Source organism: Trichosurus vulpecula, chromosome 4 (genome assembly GCF_011100635.1).
Source record: "Trichosurus vulpecula isolate mTriVul1 chromosome 4, mTriVul1.pri, whole genome shotgun sequence".
Classification (NCBI taxonomy): domain Eukaryota; kingdom Metazoa; phylum Chordata; class Mammalia; order Diprotodontia; family Phalangeridae; genus Trichosurus; species Trichosurus vulpecula.
In genome coordinates, this window is record NC_050576.1 from 351,970,426 (window position 1) to 351,993,231 (window position 22,806).

Here is a 22,806-nt window from a genome sequence, read left to right on the forward strand (position 1 = left end):
ACACTAAGAATTGAAGGCATCTGTAATGGTCTCACAGAGGAGGTGATGCTTCAATTGAGCATTAACATAAGCTTCTACTTTTTAGTGATGTGAGAGTTTAGGAGGGAATTCAAGGAATTCTTGGGAGACAGCTGGTTCAATTGGAAGAGGGGGAGATAATGTTCCATGTTGGAGGAAGAACGTGAAGACTAGTTTGGGCACATTACAGTATGCACAGAGGAGACTAATGTACAATAAGGCTGGAGAGGTAAATAGGGTTTTTGTTTTTGAAGTGCTTTCAAAGACACAGGGAAGTTTAAATTTGATCCTAGAATAAACTGGAATCGTTGGAGTTCTTTGAGTACATGAGTGACATGGATAGATTAACAGAAGGGAACTTAATGCCCAATAAGTCAGACCCCCTCATTTTACAGATAAGGAAACTGAGACTGAAAGAGTACTAGTGCCCTGTGTGTCCATTTTCACAAAGCTAATTAGTGTCTGAGGCAGAATTCAAACCCAGGTCTTCCTAATAAGATAATATATACTTCCTTTGCTATCTTTCCCTAGATTCTCATCCCTTTCTACCTTAGCTCTATCCCTCTATAATTGATATCCTCCTTTGCTATAATTCCAATTCAATTCTCTGCTTCATATACACAAATCTAGTATTGAAGTGATTTGATTCAGCCCATTCCCTGCTTTCTTCTTCAATACTTTTCCTATTATTTTCTCATTTCTTAATGTCTTGTTCTTCTTATATTGTTCTTCTTATATTTTGCCTCCAGGTATTGTAGGTACATTTGTGAAACAGTCCTCCATCCCACGCATCCCTCTCCCACTTCCCCCCAACACACATGTGCATGCATGTACACACACACACACACACATTCATTTTAAAACTCTTTGCATTGTATATGGAAGATTCAAGGAGTAGATAATATCTTTTATTCACCCTCCTTAGGCATAATAAACCATTAGTAGTGCTCATGCCAGGCAGACAATGGGATAGCCAGCAGGATTGCTGAAATCCTGTCATTATTCTTCCTTCTTTTATTTCAATAATACGTCATTTATATCTGACTTGTATTGGTTTTGGGGATGGTAGACACTCTAAGATGGCTTAATTCCTATCCTATGTTGGAGATGCCATTATGATTTATACAGGATGTTTATACATCAAGAAAATTAAAATTTATAATGTTCTCTTTCTTATCAAATATAATCAGGTGTCCCAATATATTGTATGTTCCTGAAGTATAGAAGTATTTTCATGGCCTTTAATGTAAAGATTTTCTTTTCCAAAGCATACCTTTGAGGTTGGAAGTCATGAACCAAAGAAGTAGCACAGAAGTATATGTTAATATTACATAAGATTCATTGTCTTTGTATACATATATACAATTGGTAGGAAGTTTTCCCTTGTATTTGAATCATTATATTTGCATTATTTGAAGGCATTTACTACATTTCCCAGAGTTCTCATTTTTTTAAGCTAAGCATTTCCATTTCCATCAACTGATATTCATGTAAAACTATTTCTGTTTTCCTCATCAACCTCATGCCTATCATTTATTTTTAATCTAGTATGTTAATTTTATGTATAAACATGTTTCCCATATCTGACCACAGAATTCTAGGTATACCCTGATCAGAATAGAGCAATAGTTGACTCATCTGCCTCACTATGGACCCTTGTTTTAATGATCCTGCTTACCTTTCCCACTTCCCCTTCATGTATGCTGTTCTCCAGGCCCACTGTATTGTTCTCTGCATCCCAGGTAGATCCAGAGTTTGCCACTTCTACATTTTCTTTCCAAGTTTATTATATTAGGAATAAAAATAAAATGAGGTATATATTTCACTATAAGATCTATAAAGATTTTATTACAACACTGTGAAAGATTTATTTCGGGAATTAGTTCTTCATTTTAAGATGAGAAAAGCTAGGCTTAGAGATTTTAAATACTAAACCAAAAAACTGCAAAACTCATGAATACCAAAGCTTGGATATGCAGATAGGTCTCTTCTGACATAGTCTCATTAAAAAATATCTATTTCATTTTTTTTCTCATTCTAAAAAGCTTAACAAAAATACCATTGAAACCTTCCTTTTGTACTTTTGCAAATTTTTGTTAATGATGACAATAATTATACTAAAAACAAACATGCATATACATGTATGTACATACGTATACACATGTACATGCACACATATATCCATATGTCTGTGAATAGAGAGAGAACACTTTATGTTTAGTAGAGTATTTTCTTCATAACAATAAAATGTAGTTGGAACTTAAAAGAAACAAGGAAGCCAAGAGACAGAGATTAGGAGGGAGAGAATTTGCATTTAAGACAGGGAAATTGCTCAGTATTAGGAGACAGGTCATCCCCCTTCTTTGAGGATCATCAAGAAGTCCAGTGTCACTTCATTACAGAGTACCTATAGGAGTAAAGTATGAGAATGCTAGAAAGGCAAAAATGGGGTCAGGTTATGTATGGCTTTGAATGACAGAAAATTTTATGTTTGTTCTTAGAGATGATAGAGAGCCACTGTGGTTTATTGAATATACAGAAAATGTGGTCAGACCTGTACTTGAGGAAGTTCAATTTGATAGATAACTGTAGTGTGAATTGGAGTTTGGTGAGTATTGAGACAAGGAGCTCAAACAGCAGTAAATTACAATGACCAAGGTTGCAGTGAGGACTGCCTACATCAGGGTGGTAGCTATGTCAATGGAGAGAAAGGGAAATAAATAAAAATGTAAAATCTATAGGACTTCAGAAGAGATAAGTTATAGATATAGGAGGTGATAGAGAACTAGGATTTCAGAGTGATACCTGGGTTGCTATCCTGGGTGACAGTGTGGATGGTGGTGCCTTTAACAGCAATAAGGAATCTTGAAGAAAGAAGGTTCATGTCAGGGATGGGCAAATAGAATGTTGAGTTTTAGACACATTGAGTTTAAAAAGTTTACAAAACATATAGTGATACATATATGTACATACATACATATATATAGTTGGAGATTCAAGTCTGAAGGTTAGTAGAGAGGTTAGTGCTGTACAGCCAAGTAGAACTGAGATTCATAAGATATAGATGATAATTGAATCTGTGAGAGCTAAAAGAGATCAACAAGAAAAAAAAGAATATAAAAGGAGAATAGTATACAGGACAGAGCCTTAGGGGACATGCATCATTAATGGCTGTGACCTAGATGAAAATCCAGCAAAATACACTTAAAGGATTGATCCTACAAGAAGGAAGAGAACCAGGATAGTCAGTAAAACTAATAAAGAAGGTGGTTGACTGTATCAAAGACTTCAAGAAGTCAAGAAAGAGGATGACTGGGAAAAGATCATTATGTCTGTTTATTAATAGATCACTCAAACTTTTGGAGAGAGAAGTTCCAATTGAATGATGAGATTGGAAGCCAGGCTGTAAAGATTTAAGAAGAAAGTGAAAGAAAAGGAAGAGAAGCCACTAATTGTAGCCACCCTTTTCATTGAACTTAGCTACAAAATGAAGGAGAGGTATGAGATTATAGATTTTGGCGGTGGATAGATCAACTGAGGAGTTTGTTTTGAAGATGAGAGAGATATGGTAATGTTTGCATGAAGTGGGAAGCAGTTGATTGCCAGAGAAAGATTTAAATAAGACAGTAGGAATGATAGAAGGGGCAACTAGTTGGAGAAGACAAGAGTGGTTTTTCATGGCAAGGAAAAGGTTAACTTCATCATCTAAGAATGGGATGAAGATGGAGATATTGGGGTAAGAGATTTGAGTGATGTTAGATGAGGAACATGGGTAAATAAAAAGCTCTTGATAATATTGTCAACATTTTCAGAGAAATATGAACTGACATCCTCAGCTGAGAGGTTGTGGGAAGGAGAAATTGTCAGAGATTTGTGGAGGAAGGATTGGAAAGTTTTGTAAAACCTATTGTGCTTAGTGGTACAGTAAGTTGATTGGAGAGGTGATAAAGTATTCTATTTGTTAAGTAAGGGTTCAGTTGAATTAGCTAACATCAGTTTTCATTGGACCCAGACAGTGAAGTTTCATGATTTTCTTCAGCTTCATTCTATAGCTTGCAAGTAAGAAAGAGAGCAGCAAATAACAAGAATAATTTAAAACCAGGCTTGGGCAGGTCAACATCACCAATAGCAATAGTGGACAATGGATTTCATAGAAGTAGACAATGTAGAATTGAACTGGTTCACCAATGGCTCAAGATGGGAAAGTTAGGACACTGTATCAGGTTCAGGAGTGATGCCTGAGAAAGTACTGAAAGAGGGAAAATTGAAGGATAGAGTGAGAATGAAGAACAGGTTTAGGGATTACATAATCAATTTAGAGATTTTAGAATTTATGAACATGGAAGTAAAACCCTTGTGAGTAATGGCACAATCAAGTTTATGATCATCTTTCTATGTAGCTGAGAAGGAATGGAAGAATAGGTCATGGAAAATTACTAAGTTGAGGAACTGGGAGGTTAGTGTATTTAAGAGAATATTTGAAGTCTCTTATTATAAGAGCAGAAGTTGCAGCGTAAAGACTGTGAGGCAAACACTGAGGAAAGAATGGATATGTACTGGTGTTTGGTAAATAAAAGGAATCAGAATTTTGATTGAGTAGAGAATTAGGAATGAATTAATCTCAAAGAAGTACGCATTATTGAGTAATGGTGGTAGAGACAGAGTTTGAAAGCAGCAATGGAAAAGAGTGAGTATTTCACTGGGTACTTTCAGAAACAAACAAACAAACAACAACAACCTGGAAAGACTTAAATGACCTGGTGCAGAATGAAATGAGCATAATCAAAAGATTACAGTTAAAAGTACACAGTTTCAGCAACATTGTATGATGATCAACTGTGAATGACTTAGTTATTCTCATCAATATAATGATCCAAAAAGAAATTCAAAGGTGTCTGGATGAAAAAATGGTATTCACCTTCAGAGACAGAACTGATGGGATCTGAATAAAAATCAAAGCATACAATTTTCATTTCATTTTTTTTTAATTTCTTTATTTATTTTTAGTTTACCACACACGGTTCTACATAGTTTTGAGTTCCAGATTTTCTCCCCTCCCTCCCCACTCCCTCCCCAAGACGGCATGGAATCTCATATAACTGTCATGTATAAGTTCACATTGAATTAATTTATGCACTAGTCAAGTCGTGGAGAAGAATTTTGACCAATGGAATGAATCATGAGAAAGAAGAAACAGAACCAAAAAAAAAAAAACCAACCCAAAAAAACAAAAGAGAAGCAAAAAAAAGGAGATCATGTAGTGCGCCTCGATCTGTATTCAAACTTCACAGATCTTTCTCTGGATGAAGATAGCATTCTCCATCGTGAGTCCCCTGGAGTTGTCCTTGCCCCTTAGGTTGCTGAGAAGAGCGCAGTATGTCAGGGTTAGTCCTCACAGAATCCATATATCTGCGGCTGTGCACAACGTTCTCCTGGCTCTGCTCCGCTCACTCAGCATTATGTCATGTAGGTTTTTCCGGGTTGTTATGAAGTCTGCATCATCCCCATTTCTTATGGCACAATAGTATTCCATCACCTTCATATACCACAGCTTGTTCAGCCATTCCCCAATTGATGGGCATCCCTTTGATTTCCAATTCTTGGCTACCACAAAAAGAGCTGCTATAAATATTTGCAGATGATATGATGATTTATCTAGAGAATCCTAGAGAATCAAGTAAAAAACTACTTGAAATAATAAACAACTTTAGCAAAGTTGCAGGATATAAAATAAACCCACATAAATCCTCAGCATTCCTATACATTACTGACAAAGCCCAACAGCAAGAGATAGAAAGAGAAATTCCATTCAAAGTTACTGAAGGCACTATAAAATATTTGGGAGTCTATTTGCCAAGACAAACCCAGGGCCTATATGAACATAACTATGAAACACTTTTCACGCGAATAAAATCAGATCTAAATAAATGGAGAAATATCAGTTGCTCATGGTTAGGCCGAGCTAATATAATAAAAATGACAATTTTACCTAAATTAATCTATCTATTCAGTGCTATACCAATCGAACTACCAAAAAATTTTTTTACTGAGCTGGACAAAATAATAACAAAATTCATTTGGAAAAACAAGAGGTCTAGAGTATCTAGGATATTAATGAAAAGACATGCTAGAGATGGTGGCTTAGCCACACCAGATATTAAATTGTGCTACACAGCAGCAGTCATCAAAACTGCCTGGTACTGGTTAAGAAACGGGGGTGTGGATCAGTGGAATAGGATAGGTACACAAGTAGGTGAAATCAACAAGTTTAGCAATCTACTCTTTGATAAACCCAAAGAGGCCAGCTTCTGGGCTAATAACTCACTATTTCACAAAAACTGTTGGGAAAATTGGAAAATGGTAGGGCAAAAACTGGGCATAGACCAATATCTTACACCATATACCAAAATAAAGTCAAAATGGGTTCATGATTTAGGAGTAAAAGCTGATACTCTAAGTAATTTGGGAAAGCAAGGAATAGTTTACTTATCAGATTTGTGGAAAAGTAAAGAATTCATGACCCAACAAGAGATAGAGAGCATTACAAAATGCAAAATGGATAATTTTGATTATGTCAAATTGAAATGTTTTTGTACAAAAAAGCCAATGCAACAAGAATTAGGAGGGAAGCAGAAAATTGGGAGAAAATCTTTGCAACTAGTATCTCTGATAAAGGCCTCATTTCTAAAATATACAGGGAGCTGAGCCAAATGTATAGGAATACAAGCCATTCCCCAATTGAGAAATGGTCAAAGGATATGAACAGGCAGTTTTCAGAGGAAGAAATTAAAGCTATCTACAGGCATATGAAAAAATGCTCTGGATCACTACTGATTAGAGAAATGCAAATCAAAACAACTCTTAGATACCACATCTCTCCTGTCAGATTGGCTAAAATAACAAAACAGGAAAATGATAAATGCTGGAGGGGATGTGGGGAAATTGGAACATTGTTGCATTGCTAGTGGAGTTGTGAGCTGATCCAGCCATTTTGGAGAGCAATTTGGAACTATGCCCAAAGGGCTATAGAAATGTTCATACCCTTTGACCCAGCAATACCACTTCTAGGGTTGTATCCCAAAGAAATCACACAAGCGGGAAAAGGACCCATATGTTCATTTCATTTTTTATGTGTTTTTGATCTGTGTTTTCATTCACGACAAGACCAATATGGAAATATGTTTTTCATGATTGCACACATATAACCTATATAGAATTTCTTGCTGTCCAAGAGAGGGGGAAGAGAAGGATGAAAGGAGAGAACTTGGAACTCAGAATTTTAAAAACTAAATGTTAAAAATATTTATTACATGTAAGTGGAAAGAAATAAAATATTATTTTAAAATGTTAATTGCCCATGGTCCTACATCCAGTAAGTTTCAGAGTCAGGATTTGACCTCAAGTTTCCTGACTCCAAGCTGATCAATTAACTAATTATTCCATATAGCTACGGAATTTTCTCAATTGGCAACAGAGTTTCTCAACTCTCCATTGCCTTTTCCTTTCATGATGTCTTTTCAAAAATCACAGACAATATATTTTTATTTTGACACAACTATTTTACATCTGGGCTTATTTTAGTTTTCCCTTTGTGGTCAAATTTTTTTTAATGTTATCCCTTTTCTAATACATTGAAATCATTCATGACTATTAGAATATTGTTCCAACGAGTCTCCTATACTTCTTTCTTTCAAGGTCTCAGTACATGATCATCATTATGTCTTTTCTTTTACATCATCAGACCTAGGTAGCAGTTGACAGGTTGTGTAAGACTTGGCTGGATTTTCATCCTGTCTGGCATATATATGCTCTAGAAAGGAGGCACATCTCTGCTCCCTCAAATAGGGAGTTGACAACAATCATGGCTTGTCTGTTTTTTTGGTCCAGTAACGAATTTTATCATAACAAGTGTTGCCTTTGGAACTATTTTGCTTTTTTTCTGGAGCTCTAAATGCTAATTCCTTCTTAGAAACCCAGTCCTTGTCTGCAAGATTATCTCTCAAACCTAATATATTCCTCCTAACATACAATAGTCATTTTCCTTTTCTTCCTGTTCTGTTTTATGTTTCATTTACTAATCCATTGTCATTTAATATAATCCTCTCCTCTCTGTCTCTGTTTCTCTTTGTCTCTCTGTCTCTGTCTGTCTGTCTGTCTCTCTCTTTCTCTCTCTCTCACCCACCCCCACAAAGATGTATGTATTTTGATAGAACAGTAATTTAATCTAATGTAGGGATTGATAATCCATTTGCATATGCTTGCATAGATACACATTCCTCAAGTCTTTTTTCTCTTTTACTTTAGAAAACCAATTTGCACTCAGTGAACACATATTTGTTGATTTCTACCACCAGCTCACAGATGTGTTTTTTTGGACACTAATTTAGTATCCTAATTTTCCATCTAATCGCATATAATTTCCTTTACCTGGACAAAAGAAACAGTATTTTCATTAAGTTTTCAGTTCATTATGATTTCTAAATAGAAATTCTGTATCTTACTCCTAAAGAAATATTTTTACTATCAACAGACCCCACTCGTCTATAGGCATCTGATGGGTCTAGTTAAAGTAGGTTTCTACATTCCCTTCTTCAGTTCTCCAAAATTAATCAATTTTCTGAGTTGTCTGAAATATAGTTAGGAGTCTGTTACTTCAGTAGGTACAAGCATAAGCCATAATTTTTAAATGCTGAGATGATGCACTTCAATACATTCACCACTTCTTGCCTTGTTTGCCCCATTTACTTTGCTTTAATAAAGCAAACCTGTTTTGTTTCATGTTTTTCCCCACTCTCAGCTCTAGATCTGGTGAAAAGAAAAGTGAAGAAAGGCCATTAATCAATTGGATGTGGTCTTTGGAAGATCGAAACCCACTCCAAGTTTTATATTGCAACCTGTATAATTGGTAGCAGGCAGTTACAAAAGATAAGAAGCAGTGGGAGGTCAGGTTTTAGGGGTAGTCTGGGGTCTACTCTTTGGACGTTATCTTAGGAATGATAATTTTCCTCCTCAAGTAACTTAATAGTTGAGAAAAGTTTACATATTTATTGATCAAGGTAAATGCATTATGCTGCTCTATAATGAAGAATAGTTTAAAAATATACAGATAGTAAGTTAAATTCTTTATTAAAAGCATCTATGAACTTTTTTGGCTACAATTTAAATAAATGAATAATTTTGTGGACTTCCTGGCATAAATATGGATATACTCTCTCCCTCCCCTCTTCTCACTGGCTTTCTGGATAATCAGTATTGCAGGCAGGCTAACTCAAAGCTTCAAGGCGGTGTGATAAAACAGTGCCATTGTGATGATTTATTCAGCACAACAAGTGTGATGATAGTACAAATATGATTACTACATTTTTAAAACATAAGCAAACTTGTTTTTTAACAAAGTAAATCACTAGCCAATTTTCAAAACCTGAATAACTATTTTTAGACAACCACAGAACAATTTAGAAAATATGTTATATATAATAAGCAAATACATTTTAACACATCTGCCATTTCAATTCAAATAAACAGATGGCAAAAATACATATAAAAATGACTGTTTTCGTTTTCTCTCTTGAAAGATGTAATTCAAGCCATGCTTCCCTCTACATTATTGAATTTTCCTCAGGCAGAGATTCTATCAACAAGGAATATTGATTAGAGTAAGATCTCAAATATAAGTACCATTCAATTTTGAGGCCTCAGGTGATTATAAATAGTTATGGGTGGGGGGAGCAGAACCAAGATGGTGGAGAAAAGGCAGCAACTTAGCTGAACTCTCCTCCTAACTTCTCCAAATACCCTTAAATAACAAAATAATACAATTACTGGAGCAACAGAATCTGCAAAAGGATGGGGTGAAATAATTTTCCAAAGACAACTTAGTAGGTCAGCAGGAAAGGTCTGTCATCCTTGGGTGAGAGTGGAGCACAGGCCACACAAGCACATACCCAGCCCCAGCCTCAGCCCCAGCAAACCAGGAGTAAGCCATGGCAGAAACTGAATCAACAGCAGGAGTTCCCAGTCTACAGTTGATAAAGGGTTTGAACAAATGGTCAGAATATAATTATAAGGGTCTCTTTGCTAGTTCTGAGGCAGGATTTTGTTGCTTTGCTCATACTTAGATGCAGGTCACAGTCCAGGGTAGAAGTCCCAGGGAAAGAAGGAGCAGTATAAGAATGAAAAAATAGAAGAGAGTGTGAAACATCTATAAGAGAAGCAATGGATCTAGAGAACAAATCAAGAAGAGAAAAAATAAGAATAATTGGCCTACCTGAAAGATCTGATTTAAAAAAAAAGAATCTTGATATAATAATACAAGAAATAAAGAAAATTATCCTGAAGCATTAGAACAAGAGGAGAAAGCAGAAATAAAAAAAAATCTACTGATCACCACCTGAAAGAAATTGTACAAGGAAAATTCACAGGAATATTATAGATAAATTCTGAAACCTCCAGATCAATGACAAAATATTAAAAGCAACAAGGAAAAAATACATATAATGGTACCACAATTAGAATCACACAAGACCTAGTGCTGGCGACACTAAAAGACTGCAGGTCTTGGAACGCTATATATCCAAGAGGAAAAGAACTGGGACTCTGGCCAAAAATATCATACCCAGCAAAGTTAAGCATAATTCTGAATGAAAAAAATGGACATTTTATCAACTCTTAGACTTTCAGAACTCTGATTTTTTAAAAAAGTAACAACAACCCTGAACTCAATAGAAAATTTGACAGAAGAGCCAAGAGAAATATAAGGTACATACCAATGACCAATTACAAGGTACAGAAGGATAATGATTAAGGCTAACATGTTGACATTTTATATATGGAAAATGTAAAACCTATGTCTAAGATTGTTACTAGTAATTAGATTGCTTATAAGCAAGATTGGGGTAGACTTGAGTATGATATGATTTTTAAAAATAAAACTGTTTAAGAACAGCTAAAAGAATAATTATACAAATCAGATGTAAGAGGAAGAACTAATACATAGGAATTAGATGGAGGAGGGGGGCTTGTTAGTTCCAGAACCCTATTTTCCTCAGGAATGGATGTAAGAGCGAAAAATATATATACATCTAGAAGAGTATAAAAGTCTTCTAAATTTAAAAGGAAGTACAACTTTAAGGGGATAGGGAGGGGGAGAGGATAAAGGAAGGATCTTTAGAGGGCAGAGTGAGGGAATAGGTTAAAAGAGGGGTTCAGAAGGGTGTTTAGACTTAGGTGAATGGGAGGATAAAGGAGGAAGCTTTAGAGGTGAGGGGCACAGAATAGGTCCAAGGGGTATACAAAAGGGTATATAGATTTAGGTGGATGGGAGGGCAAAGGAGGGATTGCTGGAGTGGGGTTAGGTAAAGTTATAGGAGGGCAAGGTAGGAGGTAGAAGTAAAGTAGAGGGGTTAGGAGAAATAGGAAAAAAAGAGATGCACAAATATAAAAACAAGATTAAGAGTACAATCTCTTAGGGTAAGTTTATGTTTATATATGTACATATGTATCTATATACATGTATAGGTATGTATATATGTATATGGCTATGTATATATTAATACCCATATATAAATACATCCATGCTTGATTGTAGTATTGCGGTGGCAGATACAGGGGAAGAAAAGGGAAAAAAAGGACAAAGTAAACCCTGTACAGCAGAGAACAAAAGAAAACCTATAAAAAAGCAAAGATGGGCAACTTTCAACATAAAGCACAGTATTTAATATATAGACTTTCTTGAAATGAAAAGTTATTGCCACATATTCTGAATCCTCTCCTATGTTCTGCTGTGCACATGACATGTTTATTTTTTCTTTTCTCATTTTAGATTTAAGGTTATAATATTTCTTTTTTCTTTTCCTATTATGTATTTAAGTTTTAGTATTTGTCTAAAATAAAAAAATACAAAAATTACGCAGGAAAACTACCCTCATATTCTAGAATAAAGGGGTAAAATAGAAATTGAAAGAGTCCACTGATCATCTCCTGAAACAGATGCCAAAATGAAAACTCCCAGCAATATTATCCCAAATTCCAGATCTCCCAGGTAAAGGGAAAATCCTGCAAGCAGTCAGAAAGAAACCAAACATCATGGAGTGACAGTCAGGATAACATAAGACTTAGGAACTTCTACATTAGAAGATTGGAGGGCTTGGGATATCATATTGCAGAGGGCAAAGGACTTAGGTTTACAACCAAGGATCACCTACCAGAAAAATTGAGTGTAATCCTTCAGGGGAAAAAATGGATTTTCAATGAAACAGAGGATTTTTAAACACTATTGATAAAAAGACTAGAGCTGAATAGAAAATTTGACTACCAAGTATGAGACTCAAGAGAAGCATAAAAAGGTAAACAGGAAAGGGAACTCATAAAGGACTTAATAAGGTGAAAGTATTTATATTCCTACATGTAAGATGATACTTGAGACTCATAAGAACTTTCTCATTATTGGGGCAGTTAGAAGGAGTATATAAATATAGATAGAAGGAAAAAGCATGAGTTGAATATGAAGGGATGATATCTAAAAAAAGAAATTAAGGGGTGAGATTGGAATGCACTGGGAAAAAAGAGAAAGGGAGAAGTAGAATGGGGTAAATTATCTCACATAAAACAGGCAAGAAAAGTCTTTTACAGTGGAGTGGAAGAGGTGGGAGGTGAGGGAGAGTGAGTGAACCTTACTCTCATCAGAATTGGCTCACATAAGGGAATAACATATACCCTCAAATGGGTATAGAAATCTATCTTACCTTACAGGAAAGGAGGTGGGGAAGGAGATAAGAGAAGGGCAGGGTGATAGAAGGGAGGGCAGCTTGGGAAGTGGGTAGTTGGAGATAAACACTTTGGAGGAGGGACTAGGTGAAAGGAGAGAGTGAATAGAATAAACTGGGGTAGGGGAATAAGATGGAAAGAAATACAGTAAGCAATAGTCAGTATAAAAAATTGAATCAAGTTTCTCTGATAAAGGCCCCATCTCTCAAACATTTAGAGAAGTGAGTCAAATTTATAAAAGTAAGCGCTATGGATCATCTGATAAATGATCAAAAGATATGAACAGTTTTTGGATGAAGTAATCAAAGCTATCTATAACCATATAAAATGCTCTAACCCATCATTGATTGGATAAATTCAAGTTAAAACAATTCTGAGATACTACTTCATACCTATTATATTGGCTAATAGGACAGAAAAGGAAAATGACAAATGGAAGGACATAGGAAAATGAGACATCATTGCCTTGTTAGTGGAGTTATGAACTGATTCAAGTATTCTGTAGAACAATATGGAACTATGTTCAAAGGGCTATAAAACTATGCACACCCTTTGACCTAGCAGTATTGCTACTGGGTCTGTATACCAAAAGAGATAAAACAAAAAGGAAAAGGACCTATATGTACAAAAATATGTATAGCAGCTCTTTTCTGGGGGAAAAGAATAAGAAACTAAGTGGATGCACATCAACCGGGGAATGGCTGAGCAGATTGTAATATGTGATTATGAGGTAACACTTTTGGGCTACAAGAAATGATGAGCAGGATGCTCTCAGAAAAAACATGGAAAGCCTCACATGAGCTATTGCAAAGTGAAATGTACTGTGTAAAAAGTAACAGCAATACTATAAGATGATCAGCTGTGAATGGCTTTTCCGTTTTCAGTAATACCATCATCCAAGACAACTCTGAAGGGCTTATGATAAAAAAATGCCACCCCTCCCCAAAGAAAGAACTGATGGTGTCTGAATACAGATTGAAGCATACTTTTTATTTTCTTTATTTTTCTTGAGGGTTGTTATTTTTTTTTGCTCTATGCTTTCTTTCAAAATGACTAATATGGAAATGTTTTTCATGACTACATACGTATAACCTGTATTACATTGCTTGCCTTCTCAATGATGGGGGGCGTGGGGAAGGAAGAAGGGAGAGAATTTAAAACTCAAAGTTTTAAAAATGGATGGGGAAAATAAAATACTTAATATTTTTAAATAAACATAAAGTATAGGGAAAAGTGAAGAGGAAGAATTGACATCTTTTTTCCAAAAGAATCTTAATTCTTCAATATTCTTCCCATCAGCCAAGAATTAATGAGTACCTTAAAAACCATTATTTGTCGATAGACAAAAATAGTGCTAGATATTCTTAGACTCCCAGCCAGAAATAACTACTGTGCCCTAGAGATACATGAACAAGTATTCAGAAGACTTAGATTTATTTACATTATGGGTGATTACTTATTCAGTGTTTCATTTTCTCCTATCCCCTTCCTTCACTGTTAATGTCTATGCATACTTAAAAGGTTAAATACCTAAGGTCAGACTATGCCTCTGTATCTTTTGCTTGGTCATCCTTCTTCTCCCACCCACTGTGGAATTGCCCACAAGAGATATGTCTTGAACCTCCTTCTTATGTGTCTCTTTACTCTGCTGAATATGTATCCTGAAAAAACATCATTATGTCTACATGGAAAACTCTACAATTTATATATTCAATTCTAATCACCTCTAGTCGTATGTTATCACCTGGCTGTTGTGCACTATGGAATCACAGATTTAAAGCCAGAAGATAACTTATAGGACAGTAAGCCCAAATCCTTCCTTCAGCAGATGAAGAAACTGATACCCAGACAGTTGAAATGACTTGATCAGTATTATATTGCTAGTAAGTATTTAAAGGATACTTACTGACTCCAAGCACATTGCTCTGTTCCATCTTGTTATTTGATCTCCACCTGGATGCCCCATAATCTTCATGAATTGAAAACACCCAGAAGAAAACTCATTATATTTTCTGTGAAACCTAACTCACCTACAAGGTTCTCTATTTTTATGGATAGTATCAACTTCTTTCTAGCCAGGCAGGTTCTCAATAACAGTCATTCTTGGTTCTTCCTTTTTTTTCAACCTATGTAATTTGTTTCCTAGTCTTGTTTACCCTGCCTCACAAACACCTGTCATTTCTCTTTGATCTACCCGATTAATATCCTTTTCAACTCTTTCCTCTACTATTTCAATAGCCTCCTAATCAGTCTCCCTACCTCCATCTTCAGGCTCTTCTGTTTCCAATCCATCTTTTTCAAATCTCCAAGTTGACATTCTTAAAACACAATGTGCCTATACTAGAGCCCAATTCCCACTCAAAAATCTTTGGTAATTTCCTAATTTCTTTTAGGACAAAATAGGAAACCTGCTGCCTGGCAATGAAAGGCCTCCATAATCTCTCCATATACGTTTACAGGATCATTTTATAGTACTTCCTTTCCAAACCCTGTATTATAGTTAAACTGGAGTTCTAGCTACTTTTTGTAATTACTGCTTCTTTAGATACTTACTAACTGTGCTGGTAAAGTCAGCTCAATTCTCCAGGTCTTAGATTCTTCATCTTTAAAATTATAGAGTTGGGCTCAAAGTCCTACAAGTTTTCTTTTAGCTCTCAATCTATCAGACTTAGTGGCACATTGAGTTCAATGGTGAGCCTGGAGTCTGGAAGACTCTGGAGTTCAAATCTGGACATTAGCATTTAACAGCTTGGTGATTATGGGCAAACCAATTAACCAATAAAATGTGGATAACAATTAGCACTTTGCTCCTGGGTTATTGTAAGGACTAAGTGAGAAAATATTTGTAAAGTGCTTATTATTGTACCTGGACCACTAGGCACTTAATAAATCTTTATTTCCTTCATTCCTTTCTATTTATTATCCCATCTTTTATCTCCATGACTCTGGGAAATGGATTTCCCAAGTCTGGAATGTATTCTCTTTTCAATGTTACCTTGTAGAATGACTACTTCTTTCAAGTGACATCTCAGGTGCCACTCCCAATACAAGAACTTTCCTGTGTTCTGCTACCCCCTCCCAAAGCTAGAATGTCTCCACCTCTTGAAATTATTTCATATTTAGTATTCATTTGTTTACTTTTGGGGGGGACTTTTGTCTACTCAGCTCTAACTTCTGTATGTTCCTTGAAAGATGAGATTTTTTTTGTCTTTGTATTCTCAACCAGTACACAGTACTTTGAATGTAGTATGAGGTTAAAAAATGTTGAAATAAAATTAATGGGAAGCTGCCAAGTTAAGAGTCAGGAGAAACTAAGGTTAAAGAGAATGCGAACAGAATTAAATGAATTAGAATAGGCTGACGATAAAACCAGATTGTTTATTTCAGACACCTTAATTGTTTCATTACTTAGTCGAAAGCCAATGTACCCTTTACATTAATAATATTGGAAGACACTAGCTCAACTATCTAGACCAATTGCCATAACAGTTAAAACATATAGCTATCTTTGTTGATTTTAAAAGCACAAATGTTCGCACTAGTTAGTAGTCCCTGAATTAATCCAGGAAAAAAAAGAAAAAATTTCTTTTAACTATTACAGGACTCAACTACTCAGTCAAGTTATACCTTAAAAAAGTCAGCAAAATAAAGCTGGCAATCAAGTAAAAACTCTATTCATTAAGGAAGAGCAATTTGCTAGCAAAAGAAGCTTTTTTTTCATTATTTCCTTCATCCTCTCACTTTTTTAATAGATAAATATTTTTGACTGTTTCAGTATAAGATTTTGTAATTTAGTTACTGACTACTGACCAGCATGAAAAATACTTCCCTCAAGTCAGATAGCAAAATGATGTTTTGGTGGTGGTGGTGTTTGTCAAATGACACTGTACTTTTACTGTACTTAACTTCTACAGAGTTCAGTACAGAAGTATTTCTGTAAGTACACAAAAAATATATATAATTATTGTTGATTATAATGGAAATTTCAATTCTAATTTCTCCTCCATAAGTCCTTTATTTTCCACACTGACAGCTATGACTTCTCCTTATTTGAACATTTGGTTGAAATTTGTAGTACTCATTTGTCTTTTTTGCATCTGTTACCTTGCATTGTTGTTGTTTTCCTTGGAGGGATGCCATCTCTCTCTCTAAAACAGAATGTAAGATTCTTGAGGGCAGAGGACTCAGCTCAATCTGTCTAAGATACATGAGTTATGTTCCTTTATATGCCCTAAAACTTTGTCCAAAAACTATTAAAAATGAATGGAAATTAACTATATGTCTCCCCTTGGATTGATATAATGATAGAAAGAATCACATCAACCCCCACCAAGCTATCATCTTTTATTTTTACTGTATAACATTAAACTAAATTGACAGATACTTTTTTCACATTTAACCTGTCTTTTCAAAAGAAAAAAAAAGTGAATTAAATTACAGCCTATAAATACCAGCTGTGGAAGTCCATAAGCATTACTCTTTCTTCATTTTATGATCTCCATCAGACCATATCAGTACACTATTTCTCTAATGTGTCTCCCATTTCCTAAAATAAATTCATGACATTTCAAATAATCATTGATCCAGATTAGAGTTTGGCAAAATCATCACCTTCAGATATTGCAAAAAATGTACTCAAAGTTACCTGTTTTCTTCATGATGATTTAATTACAAAACAAGGCAAATTCATTTTTCTGGACCATAAGGATGTTCCCTGGTGCTTTGTAAAGCCTTACATCATGGTTCATCCATTATTTTAGACCAAGTACTAGTTGAATTAAGTGGAGTTAAGCAAAACACAGTCTTGAGAAATGAGCAGAGAGTAATTGATTTTTAATTAGATTACCTAATCCAAACACATCTTTTAGGAGATAAGAAAACTGAGGAGCTGAAAGGTTAGTTAATTTGTATATGACTATAGGGCTCACTCCCAGTGGAGCTATGAATATCTATTCATTCTTACTCCATTGCTTTCTCTACTATATAATGACAGGACTCTTTTACCTATGCCTCTTGAAATCTCTAAGTCCCTTCGAAATTTAGATTAACTGCCTACCTTCTAGGGAAACTTTTATTGTTTATTTCTCCCAATTGCGAATACCTTCCATCCAGAAATATACAGGGTGTCCCTAAAGTCTGGACACGTAGGCAAAATATTTCAACATCATTTTATTTATTTAATTGGAATATTAACAGACCTTATTACCCTTGACTTCTTTTTCTGGGCCATGCTAAAGTAGGTGTACTCAATGAAAATCACAGAAAACATGTTTATGACATCAAAAGCTTTTAAACTATGTGAGTTTAAGTCGAATTTTTGTGACGATTTTAGGTCACGTGGGTGAGTCGCACATGTGACTCACCTTCGACCCTGAACAAGATACATAAAACCACGGGTTGGCAATCTTTTTTTGGAGCTCTGAGGCACAGCAGGAGTGACACGTGACTTTGAGCCAGCCTTGTCAAGCTCCCAGCTGAACTCAGGTATTGATGGTTCCTTGGTAACTATGAATTGTATTTGGTCTGTTCATAAATGTATGTTTATAATTAGTTTGTATTTACTCTGAAGTTCAGGGTGCTGGCTTTTACCCCTGAACTTAGTAAATAATATTTGTATGCTGGATTAAGGTAAGATTGTTAACCCCTTAACATTGCATTCCTTAGTAAGGCAGATCAAAAGAATCTGGGCTTGCAGCATTCTGTGTGCTGGTTGTTGCTGGTTTTACATCCTCACAGCACCTGCTAGCCGGATTGTTGAAGCAATGCAACACACTTGATTGAACGCATAAAGAGTGAATGTGCTAAAATTGACAGCAATGTGGAGTTACTGCATCAAGTTCTTGTGAAACACATGAATCTTGCAAAGAGCATCAACTTTTGCATCACAAATGATGGAAATCACATTGAAGATCTTATTTGTTAATATTCCAATTAAATAATATATTGTTGAAAATTTCATTCATTTCATTTCTTAAAAATATGCATTTTTGTCTATGTGTCCAGACTTTAGGAACACCCTGTATAGACATAGATGATAGATACACGCATAAATATGTGTACACACATATGTGTATCTATACATATATATTGTAGTTCATGTTCTCTTTATGTCTTTTTCTTTTCTCTAATAGAATATTAATGGTTTCTGGGCTTTTCATTTTTGCTTTTGTTTTTTTAGTTCCTAAGATGAAGCCTGAAACATAGTAGCCAATTCAAAATGCATGGTGAAAGAATAACTGAATTTTTCCCCACCTCATTAATAATTCGTGTTCTTCTCTTGTGAATACACAAATCTAGACATTTATCCATCTCCACCTTTATCTAAAGCACATTATAGCTTTACCTACACACACACACACACACACACACACACACACAAGTATACACACATTTGCATAATCCTTTCTCTTTTCTCCATTATGCTGACCTTAATCCTCCACCTCTCCAATCAAGAACTGAGCATTTCAGGAAAGTTAGAGTATCAGTAAGTAGCAAAGTCATAATCATGATGGACCTAAGTTCAAGGAATGGCCAACTTTCTATAGCTTTAATATACTGATGCTTACCACTGCACCACCCATCTGCCACTATATGAAGACCATAATGAGGAATTACTCTCCTAGAGCCAGTGTTTTAAGTCATAACTCTATCAACTTTAAGTATGCCCTCACTTGTTGGGTGTAAGGGCAAGCAAAATGGGACTTTTTGTTGTCTTTTGTTTTGGAGTGCTTCTCATTGCTAAGGCAATAGAATACCTTTGATTGATGCCTTTGGTTATAGAAAGGCTCACACCATTTTGCTAGTTAGGTCACGAGAGGTATGAAACATTTAAATGTGATATACTGGAGCAAAGCCTCACTTAAACCTCTTTAGTAAGACTCCTCCTCATGTTTCTAAAGCATGAGAGACAAAATGAGAAAAAAATCAAGTAGCAGTACCTTTTAGATTAGTTATTTGCAAATAAAAGGGGGAAAAGTCAAAGTAGATAATACTTATTTTTCATAACTTTAACAGATGAATATAACCAAAGGATTTTTAATAGTTACTACTGAGTAGAAAGAGCATAGATCATAGACAGTGAGCCAGAGAATGCTTGCTGGCAGAGAACAAGGAATCAACCTAGATAGAAAGCCTGAAGATTACAGAAATTGGGTAGTTGATAGAGCAAGATCCTAGGAGACAGGAGGATATTGGATTGTAGATCACGGAATCTGAGAGCTGGGTAAAAAAAAAACTTAGCAAACATTGAGACTAAACCTCTCAACCTCTCATTTTTTTTTTTGGTTTAGGAACTTGAGGCCCAGGACATTGATTTTCCCAAGATTGTGTGGCAATAATAAACTTCATCATACTTTTGAAATTTAAAAGAGGAGCTTGTTCATGCAAATAAAGTCCTAATTAACTTTTGAACAGGGATACCTTCTCAATATTTCTTGCCCACTCAAAGTTGAAATCACTTTGTCCCCAACAAGACAGGAAAAGCAAGCAAACAAACAAACAAAACCAGGAGTGAAATATTTGTAACCTCCTTTGCAACGTTGCTGATTCCCAATTTAAAATGATGTGATATAAGTAGAATAAAGATGACTTGGAGGATTCTTGGAAGACAGGGGAGTAGATCAGAAAATTCCAAGCTCTCAAGATTTTCCCCCACAAAAGAGCTAAAATTGAACAAAGTGAAAAAGTGCCAGTAAAAATAAACAAGAACAGGGGCACTAAAGGGATCTTCCTGGGACTCTTAGAGAAGATCAGAAGAAAAATCCCAGGTCTAGATTTCCTCCCTGTGAAAAGTAAACACCTCCAGCTTAGGGTCTGCTTTAACAGCAAGCTGCAAACAGCAAGCCCTGGGGTTAGTTAGTTTGAGAGGCTGCCTTCCCCCAGTCAAAGGAACTCTTACCCCCCTGTGACAGTGAGGGGAATTGGGCATCTGACCTAGGGAAGATCTAGGGAACCTTGGCTGACAAGGAATGCCAAACCCAGCCGTGCTTCAGAGAGCAGTGGGGACCAGAAGGAACCAGCACACTCCAGGTGAGTATAGAAGTAGTGGATAGCCACTAGTTGTGGGTAGTTACAGGAGGCTGGAGGTCTTGGTTTGAGTTCAAGGTCAGAGGGGAGAACTGAAAAGGATCAGAGGCCAGAGGCACCATTCCCCATAGCACAAAGCTAAAGGTGATTACAAAAACTGAGTTATAACCATTAAAAATGCACAGGCAAAGGAGAAAGAATTCAACCATAAAGAGCTCTTGTGGGAATAGAGAAGACTGGAGTTCATTGTCAAAGGAGGATATTAAAGTAAAGAAACCCCCAAAGACTAATGGCAAATGGTCACCTGCCCAAAAAGAATTCATAGAAGATCTTAAAAAAAAAAAAAAAACTTTAAAAATCAAATGACAGAGATGGAGGAAAAAATGAAAAAAAAAAAAAGAATAATCCAAGAAAAACAAGAAGATTATGAAAAGAAAGTCAACCAATTAGAAAAAGAGATCCAGAGTCTTAAGGAAGAAAATGACACCTTTAAAATTAGAATTGGGCAAGGTGAAGCCAGAAAAATTATAAGAGATCAAGAAAAGTCTCATAACTGCCGCAGCTCACTGATTCAGGGCGTTAGGGCATGCTCTGCCCGGTTGCTGGTCTGGTTGGTCCACGCCGCTCAGGCTGGGCTCTGCTCCACTCCGTTCCCAGCTCCCAGCTCCGTGTGGGATAGACCTCACCCAGAGACCATCCAGGCTGTCCTGGGCTGGAGCCCTGCTTCCCTCTGCTGTTTTGTGGGTTCTGCCGTTCTAGAATTGGTTCAGAGCCATTTTTTATAAGTTTTTGGAGGGACTTGGTACAGAGCTCAAGCTATTCCCTGCTTACCAGCTACCATCTTGGCTCCACCCCCATAAGAGATCAAGAAAAATTAAAGAAAATATGAATAATGGAAAAATAGGAGAGAAATCGAAACATCTTACAAGAAAAACAACAGATCTGGAGAACAGATCAAGAAGAGAAAACAAAAATAATTGTACTGATGGGAAAATTATGATCAAAAAAAGAATATTGATACAATAATACAAGAAAAAATTTTTAAAAATTGTCTTAAAGCATTAGAACAAGGAGGGAAAGTAGAAAAAGAAAAAAAAATTCATCAATCATCACTTTAAAAAGATCTTATGAGGAAAACTCATAGGAATATAATAGTCAAATTCTGAAACCCCCAGCTCTAGGAGAAAATATTAAAAGCAACAAAAATAAAATGATTTAAATATGATGGTGCCACAATTAGAATCACAGAAGACCTAGAAGTGGAAATATTAAAGGACCACAGGTCTTGGAACACTATATACTGAAGGGCAAAAGAGTTGAGGTTCTGGCCAAAACTATGATACTCAGCAAAGTTAAGCATAATCCTGAATAAAAAAGCATGGACATTTGGTCAACTGTCAGACTTTCAAGACTTCATTAAAAAAATGAACTCAATAAAAGATTTGACATACAAGATTCAAGAGAAGCATAAGGTACATACAAAAGACTGATTATAAGGGATTCATTAAGGACAGACTGTTCACTTTTTATATATGTAAAATTTATGTCAAAAATTCTTATTAATAATTGAGTACTTTGGGGGTGGAGCCAAGATGGTAGCTGGAAAGCAGGGACTTGCATGAGCTCCCCCCAGGACCCTGCAAACACTTATAAAAATTGCTCTGAATAAATTCTAGAACTTCAGAACCCATAAAATAGCAGAGGGAAGCAGGACCACAGCCCAGGACAGCCTGGATAATCACTGGGTAAGGGCTATCCCATGGAGCTGGGAGGGGAGAGGAGCAGAGCCCAGCGTGGGCTGTGCCTGGACCAACCACAGCAGGAGCCCAGCAGAACAAGTCCTAGTGCCCTGAATCACTGAACTGTGGCAGTTAACAGACTTCTCAGCCCACAATCACCAAAGACAACAGAGAAGGTTAGTGGGAAAAAACTGTGGGGACAGAGTGAAAGGAGTTCCTGGTTCAGCCATTGCCCCAGGGGCAGTGGAGGTGGTGCAGC